The sequence below is a fragment of the Rattus norvegicus genome, chromosome 2 (genome assembly GCF_021556685.1).
Source record: "Rattus norvegicus strain SHRSP/BbbUtx chromosome 2, alternate assembly SHRSP_T2T, whole genome shotgun sequence".
NCBI classification, from domain to species: domain Eukaryota; kingdom Metazoa; phylum Chordata; class Mammalia; order Rodentia; family Muridae; genus Rattus; species Rattus norvegicus.
Window position 1 is genome coordinate 79,909,814 of NC_141535.1, and position 13,987 is coordinate 79,923,800.

Genomic DNA, 13,987 nt, shown 5'->3' on the forward strand with positions numbered 1-13,987 from the left:
AGAACAAACTGGGTGTGGCAGGGGATCACACTTGCTTTTTTGCCAGGCAAAAGCTCCCCTATTCATTGTGCTTCGATGCCTCTAGAGCAGTCAGTCATTCCTCCGCACTGCTGTTTCACGAGGTCTTTAAAGAGAAAATGATTCCAACCTTGTATGCAACAGTCCACTTCGTTAAGAATCTTGGAAAACATCCAATGTGATTGCTATTGTCTCAGCCCGTGAAGGGAAGATCATAGCTATCTAAAGAGACTGGCTAAGGCTGAAGAAATGGGTCAGTCAGTGAAGTGCTTGCCATAAAATCATGAGTTCAAATCCCCATCACCCAAGTAAAAAGCCAAGTGTGGTGAAGCTCACCTGATCCCAGTACTGGGGAAGGAGTGGTAAAGGGTCTCCGCTGAGCAGCTAGTCTTCAGGAACTGGTGAGCTTAATGTTCAATGAGCTCAAAAGCAAGGTACAAAGGGTCAGAGAAATGGCTCAGCAGTTCAGAGCACTTCTTGAGGAGGGCCAAGGTTCAGTTGTCAGCACCCATGACAGCTTACAGCCTCCTGTAACTCCAGTTTCAAAGGATCTGATACCCTCTTCTGACTTCCATGGAACTCTGCATATATGTACACTCACACACACACATATGTATGCATAAAACAAGGCAATTTTTAAAAATAAAAATAAGAAAGAACAATAAAGGGGGACAGTCAAAGTCTACTTCTGACCTTCATATGTGCTCACGTGCACACACACACACACACACACACACACACACTCTCTCTCTCTCACACACATACACCACATACATACACATGCTACACATCACACACACACTCACACCACATCCACAAACACACCACACACATACACATACTACATCTACAAACACACCACACACACATACACACACACATATATACCACACACACACACACATATACACATTCACACACCACACACATACATTCACACACACACCACACATATACACACCATACGCACACACACATGCACATTCACACACCACACATGCACGTCACACCACATACACACACACACACACACACACACACACACACACACACACACACACACACAGAGACTGGTCAAAGCCAAGCGAGGTAGCTCACTCCTGTAATTTCAGCATACCATGACATTCAAAGCCAGCCTGGACTACACCGTGAGTTCCAAGTCAGCCTTGACAGTGAGATCTTTTCTCAACATCAGAGGAAAGAAGAAACATTACAATGAGCATTGTTATTCTTTAAATCAAGACATGGGACATGGGTCCCTGCATGGCTTGGGACAAGTCCCTTGAGGTCTCCATGCTTGAGGCCACAGCTGCAGCTGGAAGAGCCAATACTTGAGTGGTTTTAAGGGTTAAATGAGGATCAGGAATGAGTCTTAGCTTCAATAAACCCATAGTTATTGTTATTGTTTAGTTGGTCGGCTAGAATGGTAATTTGTAACTCTAACCATCCCTGGGCAAGGTGTATGTGCTGGAGAGCCCCTAAGACTGAGTTAAAGTCTCCACATTTTCCTTCAAAGAGTTCACAGCCACCAGGATGCCCAGTGAAAGAAAAGAAGGCCAAGGACAGAAAAACCACCACTGTAAGACAGAGAGACTTCCCTGGAGGCCAATGGGATGGCAGAGGTCTGACAATCCTGGAAAGGAAGGGAGTGAGGAGGCACCTCGCAGAGGTCAGGTCTCGGGGAGATTAGGGAATGAAAGACCTGAACAAAGGAATAGGCTAGACTGTGACCCGGAACTAGACGGAGTGACAGTGACGTGTCTAGTCTGTGCAGGTTAAAGTCCGGCAGCCTTCACTCTTCCCATCCCAACCATCCCTGGTTATTGATTGAAGAGCTGACTTTCACCAGAGCAGTTGTTTCTCTTTGCTATCCCACCTGTTTGTTAGGGCAATCCTAGAGAAAAAAGTCTGTTTAGTGCTGACCTTGATCTAAGGGAGTGGAGTTTCCAGGAAGGGAGGCATGGGGGTGAGGGGGGACAGAGAGACAGAGAGAGATGCTGCAGCAGACAGCTTTCAGTAGATCCTGTACAGAGCTGTTGTCATCACAGTGCATGGGTGACAAGGTCCTAGTTGAGCACTTGAAGCTCTGTTAGGTCCTCTGATGAACACCATGGCATCACAGAGAACTTGGGGGCAGCCACAGGGCTGGTGGCAAGTCTATGTTTTAACCAGCTCCGCAGGGCAATGGTAAGAGAGTGCACTAAGATACGAGAAGCACTATATTGGCCCAACTCTGTAAATAAAAGCCCAGAGGTGATGAGTTTCAAAGCCCTCCATGATGGCTTGAATTTGTAGCACCCACCTTAATTTGATCACCTCTTTGTTCACCTTTATTGTTCACCTCTTATCAAAGATAACAGCTGCCAACAGACAGGAGCCTTATAGATGCCCCATTATGTTACTTGCAAAAGAAACCACTGCCCCACCAAGACATTGATATTTCCAATAACCTATAGCCTCCAAGTTTCTCTTTGTTTGTGCTTTTATAGGAGAGCTCAGAGACCTTGGACGGGTTACCTGGATTGCTCAGCTTCAAGCTCAGAGCTCCTCCATGACATCACAAAGGCCATCACCTGCTACAGCTGAAGAGAAGATCTACATGGGACACTCAGATTCCTGGTTGCCCAGGACCAGTTAGTCACAAGGGCTGTATCAGGCTCCAGGGCCTTTTCACCGCCCCCCCAACTTCAACAATCCATTCGGTCCATAAATTCTGCAATAGGTCTACTCCTATCCTCACAACCTTTACTTATTTGCCTTTTAAATCCGGTTTACATCTGCCAGAAACTCAGCTCTGGGGCTGGTCCATTAATTAGCTCAGAGATGTTTAAGTCATCACCTGGGGTTATCTTGTCCTATGTTTGGGGAACCTCCTCCAGGTCTCATGGAGCCAAGTGGTTGCTGAGACTGGGATCACGGAGGTTTCTAAGCCCGTGGGAAAGGGCACTGCACTGCGGGAGTACAAGCAGTGAGAGCCGGAGCTAAGTGGGCCTGAAGCATCCTTAGGGAGCAGAGGCCTTGGCAAGCCTGGCCCACAGAAGCAAGAAGCAGGGAGCTAGCTCAACTCCTCTGTAGCTGAGGGCTCCAGGGACTACCATTGAAAGCTGAATTGCACCAGGAAGGGGATGTAGGCATCTGGCTCTACATGGGCAGAGGGGACATTGACATTTGTCAGATCATCTGGTCAGTGTGCTAGGGTCATCACACTCGGCACCTCATGGTTCCCAGTGACATTCCAATGTTAGTTTATACTTTCGAGGTTACACAAGGAAAGACTGAGGCCGGGCTGGGGAAAGTCCTCAGAACCAGTTGATGGCAATCACTTCTCAGTCATGAATGCCTGACCCTGAGCAACCTTCTCTCCCCCACTCTGCTGGGGGATGCACAAACCCATAAGGTGGGAACAAAGAATAAGTCACATCAGCCACGATTCCTCAGCTGTTTCTGCAAGCCTCTCCTAATGTTTGTGATTCAGATTGAAGAGCTGGAATCTGAAATCCAACCTCTCCCTGCAGCCCCCTCTGTGTGTGTGTGTGTGTGTGTGTGTGTGTGTGTGTGTGTGTGTGCACATGCGCTTATATTTGTGTATTCATACCATAGAGGCTGGAGGTTGACATCAGTGTCTTTGTCAAATGATCTCCACTTTACACTTTGAGGCAGTGTGTCTCTCATGAAGTCTAAAATTCACTGATTTGTCTAAACTGACTAACTAGGAAGCTGCTGGGATCCTGTCTCCACCTTCCCAAGGCTGCTTTTTGTTGTTGTTTTTAATGAGTGGATTTAAAAAAAAAATTCTTCACTTTACATCCCAATATCACTCCCTCTCTTCTCCCAGTGCCCCTCACACAGGTCCTCCTCCATTTTTCCCCTCCCCTTCTCCTCTGAGAAGGGGGAGCCACCCCACTGGCTATCACCTCCCCACCCCGGGTATATCAGGTCCCTGCAGGACCAGATGCATCCTCTCCAACTGAGGACAGGCAAGACAGCCCAGTTAGAGGAACAGGATCCACAGGCAAGTAACAGATTTAGGGATGGTCCCTGCTCCAGTTCTTGGGGGACCCACATGAAAACCAAGCTGCACATCTGGTACATATGTGCTGGGGGCCTAGGTCCAGTCCATGCTTGCCCTTTGGTCACTGGGAGCTTCAAGGATCCAGGCTAGTTGACTCTGCTCATCTTCCTGTGGAGTTCCTGTACTCTTCAAGACCCCAAATCCTTCCCTTTCCTTAACTCTTCCTCAAGACTTCCTGAGCTCCATCAAATGTTTAGCTGTGGGTCTCACATCTCTTTCCATTGGCAGCTGGGTGGAGCCTTGCCAAGAGCAGTTATGCTAGGATCCTGTCTGCAATCACAACAGAGTATCCAGAGTATCATTCGTGGTGATTATTAGGGATTGGTGCTTGCCCATGGGATGGGTCTCAACTTGGGGCACTCGTTGGTTGTCCATTCCCTCACTCTCTGGTCTATCTTTGTCCCTGCACATCTTGTAGGGAGGACACATTTTGGGTTGAAGGTTTTGTGGGTGGGTTGCGGTCCTTTTCCCTCCACTGAGAGCTCTGCATGGCTATAGGAAGTGGCCACTTCAGGATCCATATCCCCCACTGCTAGAAGTCTCATCTAGTGTCACCCCCATAGGCACCATGAGGCCTCCCCCCATCCCAGGCTCTGGCACAGCCTAGATATTGCACACACACACACACACACACAAACACACACACAAACACACACACATACACACAAACACACACACAAACACACACACATACACACACACACACACACACACACACACACACACACACACACACACAGGCAATTTCCATTCTTTCTTCCCTGCTCTCCATACACCTGATCCCTACAACCACTCCCCTCCTCATCCCCTCTCCCACCAGTTCCCTCCCTCCCTCCACCTGTGATATCTATTTTATTTCCCCTTCTGAGAAAGATTCAACCATCCTCCCTTGATCCCTCCTTGTTATATGGCTTCTTTGGGTCTGTATATCATAGCATGGGTATCCTGTACTTTATGGCTAAAATCCACTTATAAGTGAGTACATACCATGCATGTCCTTTTGAGTCTGGATTACCTCACCCAGGATAATATTCCCAAGATTCATCCATTTACCTGAAAAATTCATGATGTCCTTATTTTTAATAACTGAGTAATATTCCATTGTGTAGATGAATCACATTGTCTTTATCCATTCTTCAGTTGAGGGACATCTATCTAGGTTGCTTTCAGTTTCTAGATATTATGAATAAAGCTGCTCATAGTTGAGTAAATGTCTTTGTGGGATGGTGGAGCATCTTTTGGATATGTGCTGAGGAGTAGTATATCTGGGTCTTGAGGTAGAACTATTGCTAATTTTCTGAGAAACCAATGGATTTCCAGATTGGTTGTACAAACTTGCACTCCCCCCAGCAATGGAGGAGTGTTCCCCTTGCTCCACATCCTTGCCTATGACTGGCCTTTTTATGTGGGTTCTAGGGGACCAAACTTGGGTCCTCATGTTTGCCCAACAAGCATTATGAACTGAACCATCACCTCAGCTTTCCAAAACTTTCTAAATACTGCAATGATAATATAGCACTCAAAAAGTTTCTAATTCTGAGGTGAATGTGGTAACACCTGCCATCCCAGCATCTGTGAGGTAAAAGCAAGAGGATCGGGAGTTCATGGCCAGCATCATCCCATTAGTGAGTTAGCTCCTAGCCAGCCTGAGCTACACAAGGTCCAGTTAAAAAAAAGTTCTAAATTGTGTGGTCAAGCATGGTGGATACACCTAGAACCCCAATATTTAAGAGACTAAGACAGGAGGATTACAAGTTTGAGGCCATCCTCACCTACGTAACAAGCCCGTCCCTAAAAGGGGGACAAGATAAAAACTGGGGCAAGTCTATAGGGTTAGGCGTGTAGCTCAATGATACCTCATGCTCTCTGGACTTGAGGCCCAGCATCAAAAAGCAATTTTGAGCTTAGGAGTATTTCAGTTTTGGTGGTCAGAAATGTGCAGCCAGTAAAATCCATGTAATATTCTCAAACCGAAGAAAATACCAAATTAGGAACACTTCTGATCCCCAATCATTTTGGATTAGGGATGCTCAGCCTGTCGCTTGTAAAAGTAAGTGTGTGCACAAACATGGATGTGGGCATGTGAGGAAGTCCAGCTGAAAGCCCCCATTCCTTCCCACCACTTTGCGCCAGGATGCTCTATGGTGGAGTGGGCGGTGACACCCCAAGCTTCACGGATCAGATCCTTGGCCTCCAGCAGGGAGTGTGATCTGATCAGTATTTTCTACTTTATTTTGCTTACCAGATACTGCTGGGTATCTCTGTGTAGTCCTGAGCTGGCTTTGAGTTCACAGAGATCCTCCTGCCTCTCCTCCCAAGTGCTGGGACTAAAGCATGAGCCACCACCTCCAGCTGTGGCCATTCTTTTTAAAAAGGAAGGCTTGCAGACAATGAAGCTAGTGGTCTGAGAGAAGTTCTTCCTGCATTAAGGGTACTTCCTAAGTCTCATCACCGTGTCCTTTCCAAAGAATGGGAGGGGAGGGAGGGGAGACTTAGCAAAGATTTAGCCAAAGGCACGTGGAGACAAACGGAGGCTGGCCTCTGCACCAACACCAGGAAGACCTCTAGCCACATCAAGTTGAAAGAGAAAGGGCACAGTCTCCTCTGAAGCCCTCAGAGTGTGTGGCAATCACTTTATACTTCAGGTCTCTCAAACAGTGACAGAATAAATTCCATCTGGTTTAAGACACTGAATTTTTGATTACTTGTTATGGGCCCTGATGAAATAAATTTAAACCGAAATGAACAGCCTTTCATGTTTTATGTATGACTTTAAAAACGCACACAAAACCAAAACCTTTATGTCTTTCTTAGTTAGGGTTTTATTGCTGTGAACAGACACTATGACCAAGGCAACTCTTATAAGGACAACATTTAATTGGGGCTGGCTTACAGGTTCAGTCCATTATCACCAAGGCAGGAACATGGCAGCATCCAGGCAGGCATGGTGCAGGAGGAGCTGAGAGTTCTGCATCTTCATCTGTAGGCTGCTAGCAGAATATTGGCTTGCAGGCAGCTAGGATGAGGGTATTAAAGCCCATGACCACAGTGACACACCTACTCCAACAAGGCCATACCTACTCCAACAAGGCCACACCTCCTAATAGTGCCACTCCCTGGGCCAAGCACATACAAACCATCACACTTTATCTGTACTAATAGCCTGTACAGCTTATTCTAAGCCCACTTGACTTTGGTCTGAAAACTCCAGATTTGAAAATCTATGTTCAGAATATTAAGTAATTTTAAGAACACACAGCCTGAAAATAATATCTATGGAATAGGGAAGTTCCTTGTTTCCTTTGTTCTCAAGGAAGAAAACACCTCTCACTTCTAATAGTTTTCCGAGGACTCGATACCCTGCTACAGGGCTAAGGGTTATTTATGTTAACCTGATAGTATTCTGATCAGTGTTTTTCAAAAAAAAAAAAGTGTAATAAGTCTGAAAGAGAAAGAGAGAGAAGGAAATAAACACAAAAGAGCTTAGATTTCACCCACAATCTGCATTGCTGCCTCGAATTTGTGAGAGGGGCTCGGAGCCTACCCTGCAGTTTTTGGAATAAACACTTTTATTTTGAGCCATTTTCCCTCTCTCATGCTAATAGGAAGTTTTTCAAGCAATCTTGAGCTAAAATGGAAGCTAAGTGGTAAAAACCCACTGCTTAACAGGCCGCGTTTATTCTTTTCCCAGTCTCATTTGAAATGACTCTCTGATCATTCTGCACTGATCTGCAATTCTCCAGATGGAGCTTAGCTAGGCTTCTTTGTGGAAACCCTGCCGCAGTGTACACAGCAGTTGGAGGAAGGGGCCCTGGACTCACAGTCTGGGTGTAGGAATGGCACTATGAGGGCAGTGGTCTAGGTCACACAGCAGGAAGCCTCGGGGGCCAGAGAACCCGAGTTTGAGCTCTGACCACATCATTTGACACTGTGATTTAAGCTAGGTTCTTGGGCAGGTGGTACATTGTCTGGCAGTAGAGCACAGGCTTAGAAGTTGGAAAGCCCTGTTTTTAAGGAGCCAGAGAGATGGCTCAGTGGTTAAGAACACTCGCTACTCTCACAGAGAACCCAGGTTTGATTCACAGCCATCTTCAAGGGATCTGATGTCCTCATCTATCCTCCATGGGCACCTTCATGCCTGTAGTATGTAGTATGTATGTGATATGTAGTAAATACACAGACGAGTGGGCACACACATAGAAACATAAATACAAAATTTTAATAATGCTTTAAGTTCTATGTTTGGTGCCAGGACCAGGCATAGTGCCATATATCTATAATCCCTGCTGAGGCAGGAGGGTTACCACTAATGTGAGACCGGCACATATAGTGAGTTCCAAGCCAGCCTCAAGTCCCGTCCCCAGAAACAAAAGGAAAACTGTGTGTTAGCTGGAAGTGTGCCAAATGCTAGTAACCCCAGTGGAGGCAGAAGATCAAGGCCAACCTCTGCTATTGACCACTTCTTTAAAAGAATAAAAGAAAAGGAAACCTTTTAAACGATTAAGGTAATTATGCATTTTATTGGTATGACACAATGTTCTGCTATATGGTTATACCGTGCAATGTTGAATCGGCTTGTAGGATGTATGCAGTATTTCACAGTTATCTTCTGTGGTGAGAACAGTGCCTTATCTCTTTTGAAACATGAAACATTACACTAACTGTAGTCACCGTGGTGCACGAGAGATTTGGGGTATCTCTGGCTTTGAGTTACTTACACTCAAGGTATCGGGATCATAAGCAGGTAGCGCCCTGCTTGGCTCTAAAACATACCCTTGTAATTTGTGTATGTATAAGAAGCATGCGTGAGGGTGGACTTGTACTGTGGTGACATCATGGAGGTCAGAATTGACCTTAGGGGTCAATTCTGGCACTGTCTAGCTGCTGTGGGATCCTCAGGCCTACACAGCAAGCAATGGGTGCTCTACCAGACTAGTCAGCTCACCTGCTCCATAGCTTTCCAACACCTTCCTCTTTCTGTAGCTGAAATTTCATGTCCTTCAGACACAGCAACACTCCCGCCATGCTATTTCCTGATTCTATAATTAACACTTTTACACTCTACAGTCAAGTGGCATTGTGAGGTGTTTTTCTGTGCCTGGCTTATGCAATACAATGTACTCTGGGTTCATCCATGTTATCCTAGAAGGTTGAATCCTACTTTCCATTCCATATTTACACATCCTCTTTAGCCAGTCATCAGTTGATGGGTGGTGGGTTCCTTCTATATCATTGTTACTGTGGCCAGAGTTGCAGAGAACACCAGAGGACTGAGGTCTCTCCATCAACTGACTTCACATGCTCCAGACATTAGCCACTGCTGGCACGAAGGGTCATATGTTTTTAATTTTTGAGGAACTCCCAACCCCGATTCCCATCTGGGCAAGTTACTCAGCCTTTTTTGAGTCTTAGCTTCCTCATTTCTAAGACGAGAATCATCATCTTGTTGGCTGCATAAAGTCTTAAAATCCACATTGCGGTCAGTTCTCCGTCCTTACTTCTCCAGCTCCTTAGCCCTCTTAGCCATGTTCTCCATTTGCTATTGAAATAACCATCCCCTAAGCTAGGTATAGTAGTACACAATGCAGTCCCAGCACTGGGGAGGCTGAAGTGGGATTCAGAGTTCAAGGCCAGCCAAGGAAGGCTGTAAGTAAAGCTGTCTCAAAAGAAAACATATTTTTTCTCCCACCACCCTGAACTCCTGGGAGTGCCCGTCCCCCTTCCCATGTGCGCTTTGGGGAAGAGGGTTTGGTTCTTAGACTTTAAACCCATTACTCTCTTATGATCTGCCTTAGCAGCTTCCTGCTGAAGGTCCCAGAATCAAAGCTCAGCACTTGCTCTCTCTCAGCTTCCAACCACTAGATCCACACACGTCCTCTCGTCCCCTCCTGGAATCCAGCAAGCACCCTAAAGCTGACACAACCCCTCAAGTTCTTGGTCTCCATCTCTGGACCTGCTTGGCTGCTGCTTCTCTGCTGCCCAGATTGAGAAACGATGCCCTTAGTTTCAGCCGAAGCCAAACCCTGAGCTGCCACTTGCGCTTCCTCCCTCACTCTTAGGACACACAAATCTCTTACGTCAGAGAGCATCCCAAGGCCACCACTTTGGGTCAGGGATGTAGGCCCATTGTTACAATGTTTGTCTGGCAGGCACATAGCCCCAAGTTGCATCCCTAGCACTGTATAAACTGGGTGTGAGGTGCACGCTTGTAATCCAAACACATAGGGGGTAGAACAGAAGAATCAGGAGAGTTTAATATCTTCAACTTCAGAGCTACATGAGACCCTTCAAAAGTCCCCGTGATTTTTATATACAGGCAAAAATGTATATAAAACATATCATCTCAGATGCTGAAATGCAGCTTTTCCTCTCTGGTGGGCGGGGGCTATAGTGAGGATAGAGTGTAGAAGCTGATTATGGGTGGTGAGGACAGTGAGTACTCCACAATGAAGCTACAGCCCTCTCCCTCCCCTCCCCTCCCCCTCCCCCCTTTCCCCTCTCCTCTTAAGACAAGGTTTTCTTATTTAGCCTTGGCTGACCTTGAATTCTTTTGGAAGCCCAGGCTGATTTTAAACCTATGATTTTCCCATCTCAGCTGACCTTTCAGCCATGCACAGGCATTCTTAATCTGAATGTTTTCCTTTTCTTTTCCATTACTATTTTTCAGAAAACAGATTCAACTATATTTTTAGAGATCATTATGTTGGGGCTGGAGAGATGGCTCGGTGGTTAAGAGCACTGACTGCTCTTCCAGAGGTCCTGAGTTCAATTCCCAGCAACCACATGGTGGTTCACAACCACCTATAACAGGATCTGATGTTCTCTTCTGGCATGCAGATAGAGCATTCATGAACATAAAATAAATAAATTTTTAAAAGATTATATGGATTACATAAGCTTTAGAGTGTAAAATGTTGTGGGAGAAAGTTAGGTAAGCTCTGAGAAAGGCAATGGAAACTAGACTAGAACTCTTAACTAATGATTGATTTACCCTTTTTTTTTTAACCACATGATCTGACTGAGAGCATCAGGACAGCCCATCCTCAACAAATCTGGCAAACACACATGAAAGTACTTAGCAGAGTCCTTGCCAGGCACAAGAGTGAGGGCAAGATATCTTTTGTTACGTCCTGGCTGGGACTGTCCACAGTCAGTTCTCTGGGCATGTAGGTGACCACACCCTGGCAGATAAGAGCTGGCTGGCTGTCACCAAGTTCACAGGTACCTGCTATGTGCACACAGTTCTGCTAACTGGGGCTGACCAGTTAGATGAGTCAAGTTCAAAGCCAGTGCCTACCTGTAGCCCCAGTGCCATGACAGATCTGGAAAGTTCCTACACTGGGGACCAAAGGGACTGGTACCAACTCAGAGGTAGTTGCAGCTCCATCTGCTCAAAGGGCAAAACACTTTTGGAGACAAATTGGCAGAGTCCTTAGACAGTAGGAGACCAAATTACTGACTCAGGGAAACCAGACCCTCTCTGGAGGGGGCTGAGTCTTTAGAGGGATGACTGGAACATTCTTGGGTGGGGCATTTCACTGAAAAGCAAACAGCTTGGCACTTCATCTCCATCCAAAACAAGTCTCCCTTCAGGCAGCCCAGCTGTAGCAGCCACCTTGGGTCTGACCACACCTGAAGGCTCTTCCTGAGCCCTGTTTTTCCCAACTCCTAGTCTGCCTCAACCCCAGCCCCATTTTCACCCAAGGCCATTATGCTGCTTCTGCCTCTGGTCCCAGCCTGTAGCCTGAAGCAATGTCTGTAGTCAACACCAAGGAGCCAGGGAGACTAGCAGTGCAGAGAACTGACTTTAGGATCAGAGACTACAATCTTATTTCTACCATTTGCCAGTTGCGTGGACAAGCAGGGCTACCTACTGACTAACTATGGGCACTCTCCATGTTTCTACGTCCTAGCAAAGATAGTAGGACCCAAGAACTCCGCCCTACCAGACCACTCCCTCCTCTCCTATGCAGCTACCAGAGAAAGAGACTTCTGAACTAGCCAAAGTCTCCTGGGACCAGACAGTTGACCTTCCCAACCTTCTGGGCATCTGGCACCAGGCTTAGAGAACCAGACAACTGAACTAGGGTGTTTACTTCTCTGGGCAAAGGCACTTCTGTTCTACAGACGGAATGATCCTAGATGGGGTCCATTGACTAAGACTTAATCCCATGGCTAGTGCAGCCTAAGACCAGCCAACCAGACATTGAAGAGAACCAGGCACATGTGTATACATGCAAGACTTTGAACACTCATAGGAAAACAAAAATGCAAAGCATCTCATTGATATTTGCATATTTAGTAGCTGTTATAATAAAATCTTGAAATATTTGGTTAAAGAAAATACATTAAAATTGATTCCACTATCATTTCAGTGAAGTGATTTTTACAATCACCTAATTATATGTTCCAAATATATCCACTTGCTAATTCCTACAACTAAAGAATATCAATTTATAAGATCAAAGAATTAATGTTTCTTTATATGGAAAATGTCAAGATTGAATGTGCACCCTGGTGTTAGGATCTGAATGTTGCTGAGAGGCTGGATGTAACCCTGGGCTGCCGTTTATTTGCAGAGTGTGGAGTAAGTATGCAGTTTTAAGTGGAAAAGTTGGGCCTTCTTAGGCAGAGTATCTTTGAAAGTCTACACATGATACAATGTGTATATACAATGTGTATATACAAAGCTACGAAGCCATGTATAACACACCAGCTGAGAGGTACACGTGGATATCATGAGTACCCAGAGTCACGGCATGACCACACCTCCCGACTAATCCCCAAGCTGAACTACTCAGGGGCCCCTTTGTTCAAATGTAGACATAGTAGCAAAAGAGACCTAAGGACACTATGAGATGGGCATTGTCCCTGTATGCCCATGATCTGGACCAGATATGTAGATGATAGCAGGATGGGGTGGGAAAGAGGAGGAGGAGGCAGCAGAGGAAGGGGAAGAAGCAAGGAGGGGGAGGAGGAGAATAAATGGTGATTGGGGATGCAGAGAGAATCCTAGCCACATCATGTTACCTGGCTCAGATCCCTTCCCTTCTGAAGGCCGCTTTGTTTTTGATGAGTTCCACAGAACATGCCTGTACCTTCGAAATCAACCTCTCTTCTTTACATTAGCCAGTCTGTAAGTCTGTTTTCTATTTCTATAAGGACATGCTTGAGGCTAGGTGTCCTATAAAGGAAAGAGGTTGATTTGGGTTCATAGTTCTTAAGATGGAGAACCTAAGTCTGGTTAAGGTCTTATGGTAACAGAGTGCCAAGATGACCACAGGGCACATCACTGCAAAAAGAGAGGGAGCACACAAGGATTCAGTGGAGGACCAAACCGATGATCTTATCTAACCCTCATCACGTAACAAAAGCATCATCTATAAACACCAAAGCTGATCTAAACTTTTCCCCTTTCTATTTTCACAGTGGGGATTTAATACTAACATGAGTATCAGGAGAGACAACCTGTATTCATACCCTAACCAACTATTTAAACTGATTTCTGACATGGTAGCCAAAGAACCAAGCAAGATACCTTCGTGTAGTTGAGGAACAAACACAATTGTTATATAGAATTCATTTAAATGATATGCACCATTAAACTTGGCAGAGGGCAGAGGGCAGAGGGCAGAGGGCAGAGGGCAGAGGGCAGAGGGCAGAGGGCAGAGGGCAGAGGGCAGAGGGCAGAGGGCAGAGGGCAGAGGGCAGAGGGCAGAGGGCAGAGGGCAGAGGGCAGAGGGCAGAGGGCAGAGGGCAGAGGGCAGAGGGCAGAGGGCAGAGGGCAGAGGGCAGAGGGCAGATCCCTGTGAGTTCAAAACCAGCCTGCTCTGCTCAGTGAGTTCCAGGCCAGCTAGAGGTATATAGTGAGACTCTGTCTCAAAATAAACAAACAAA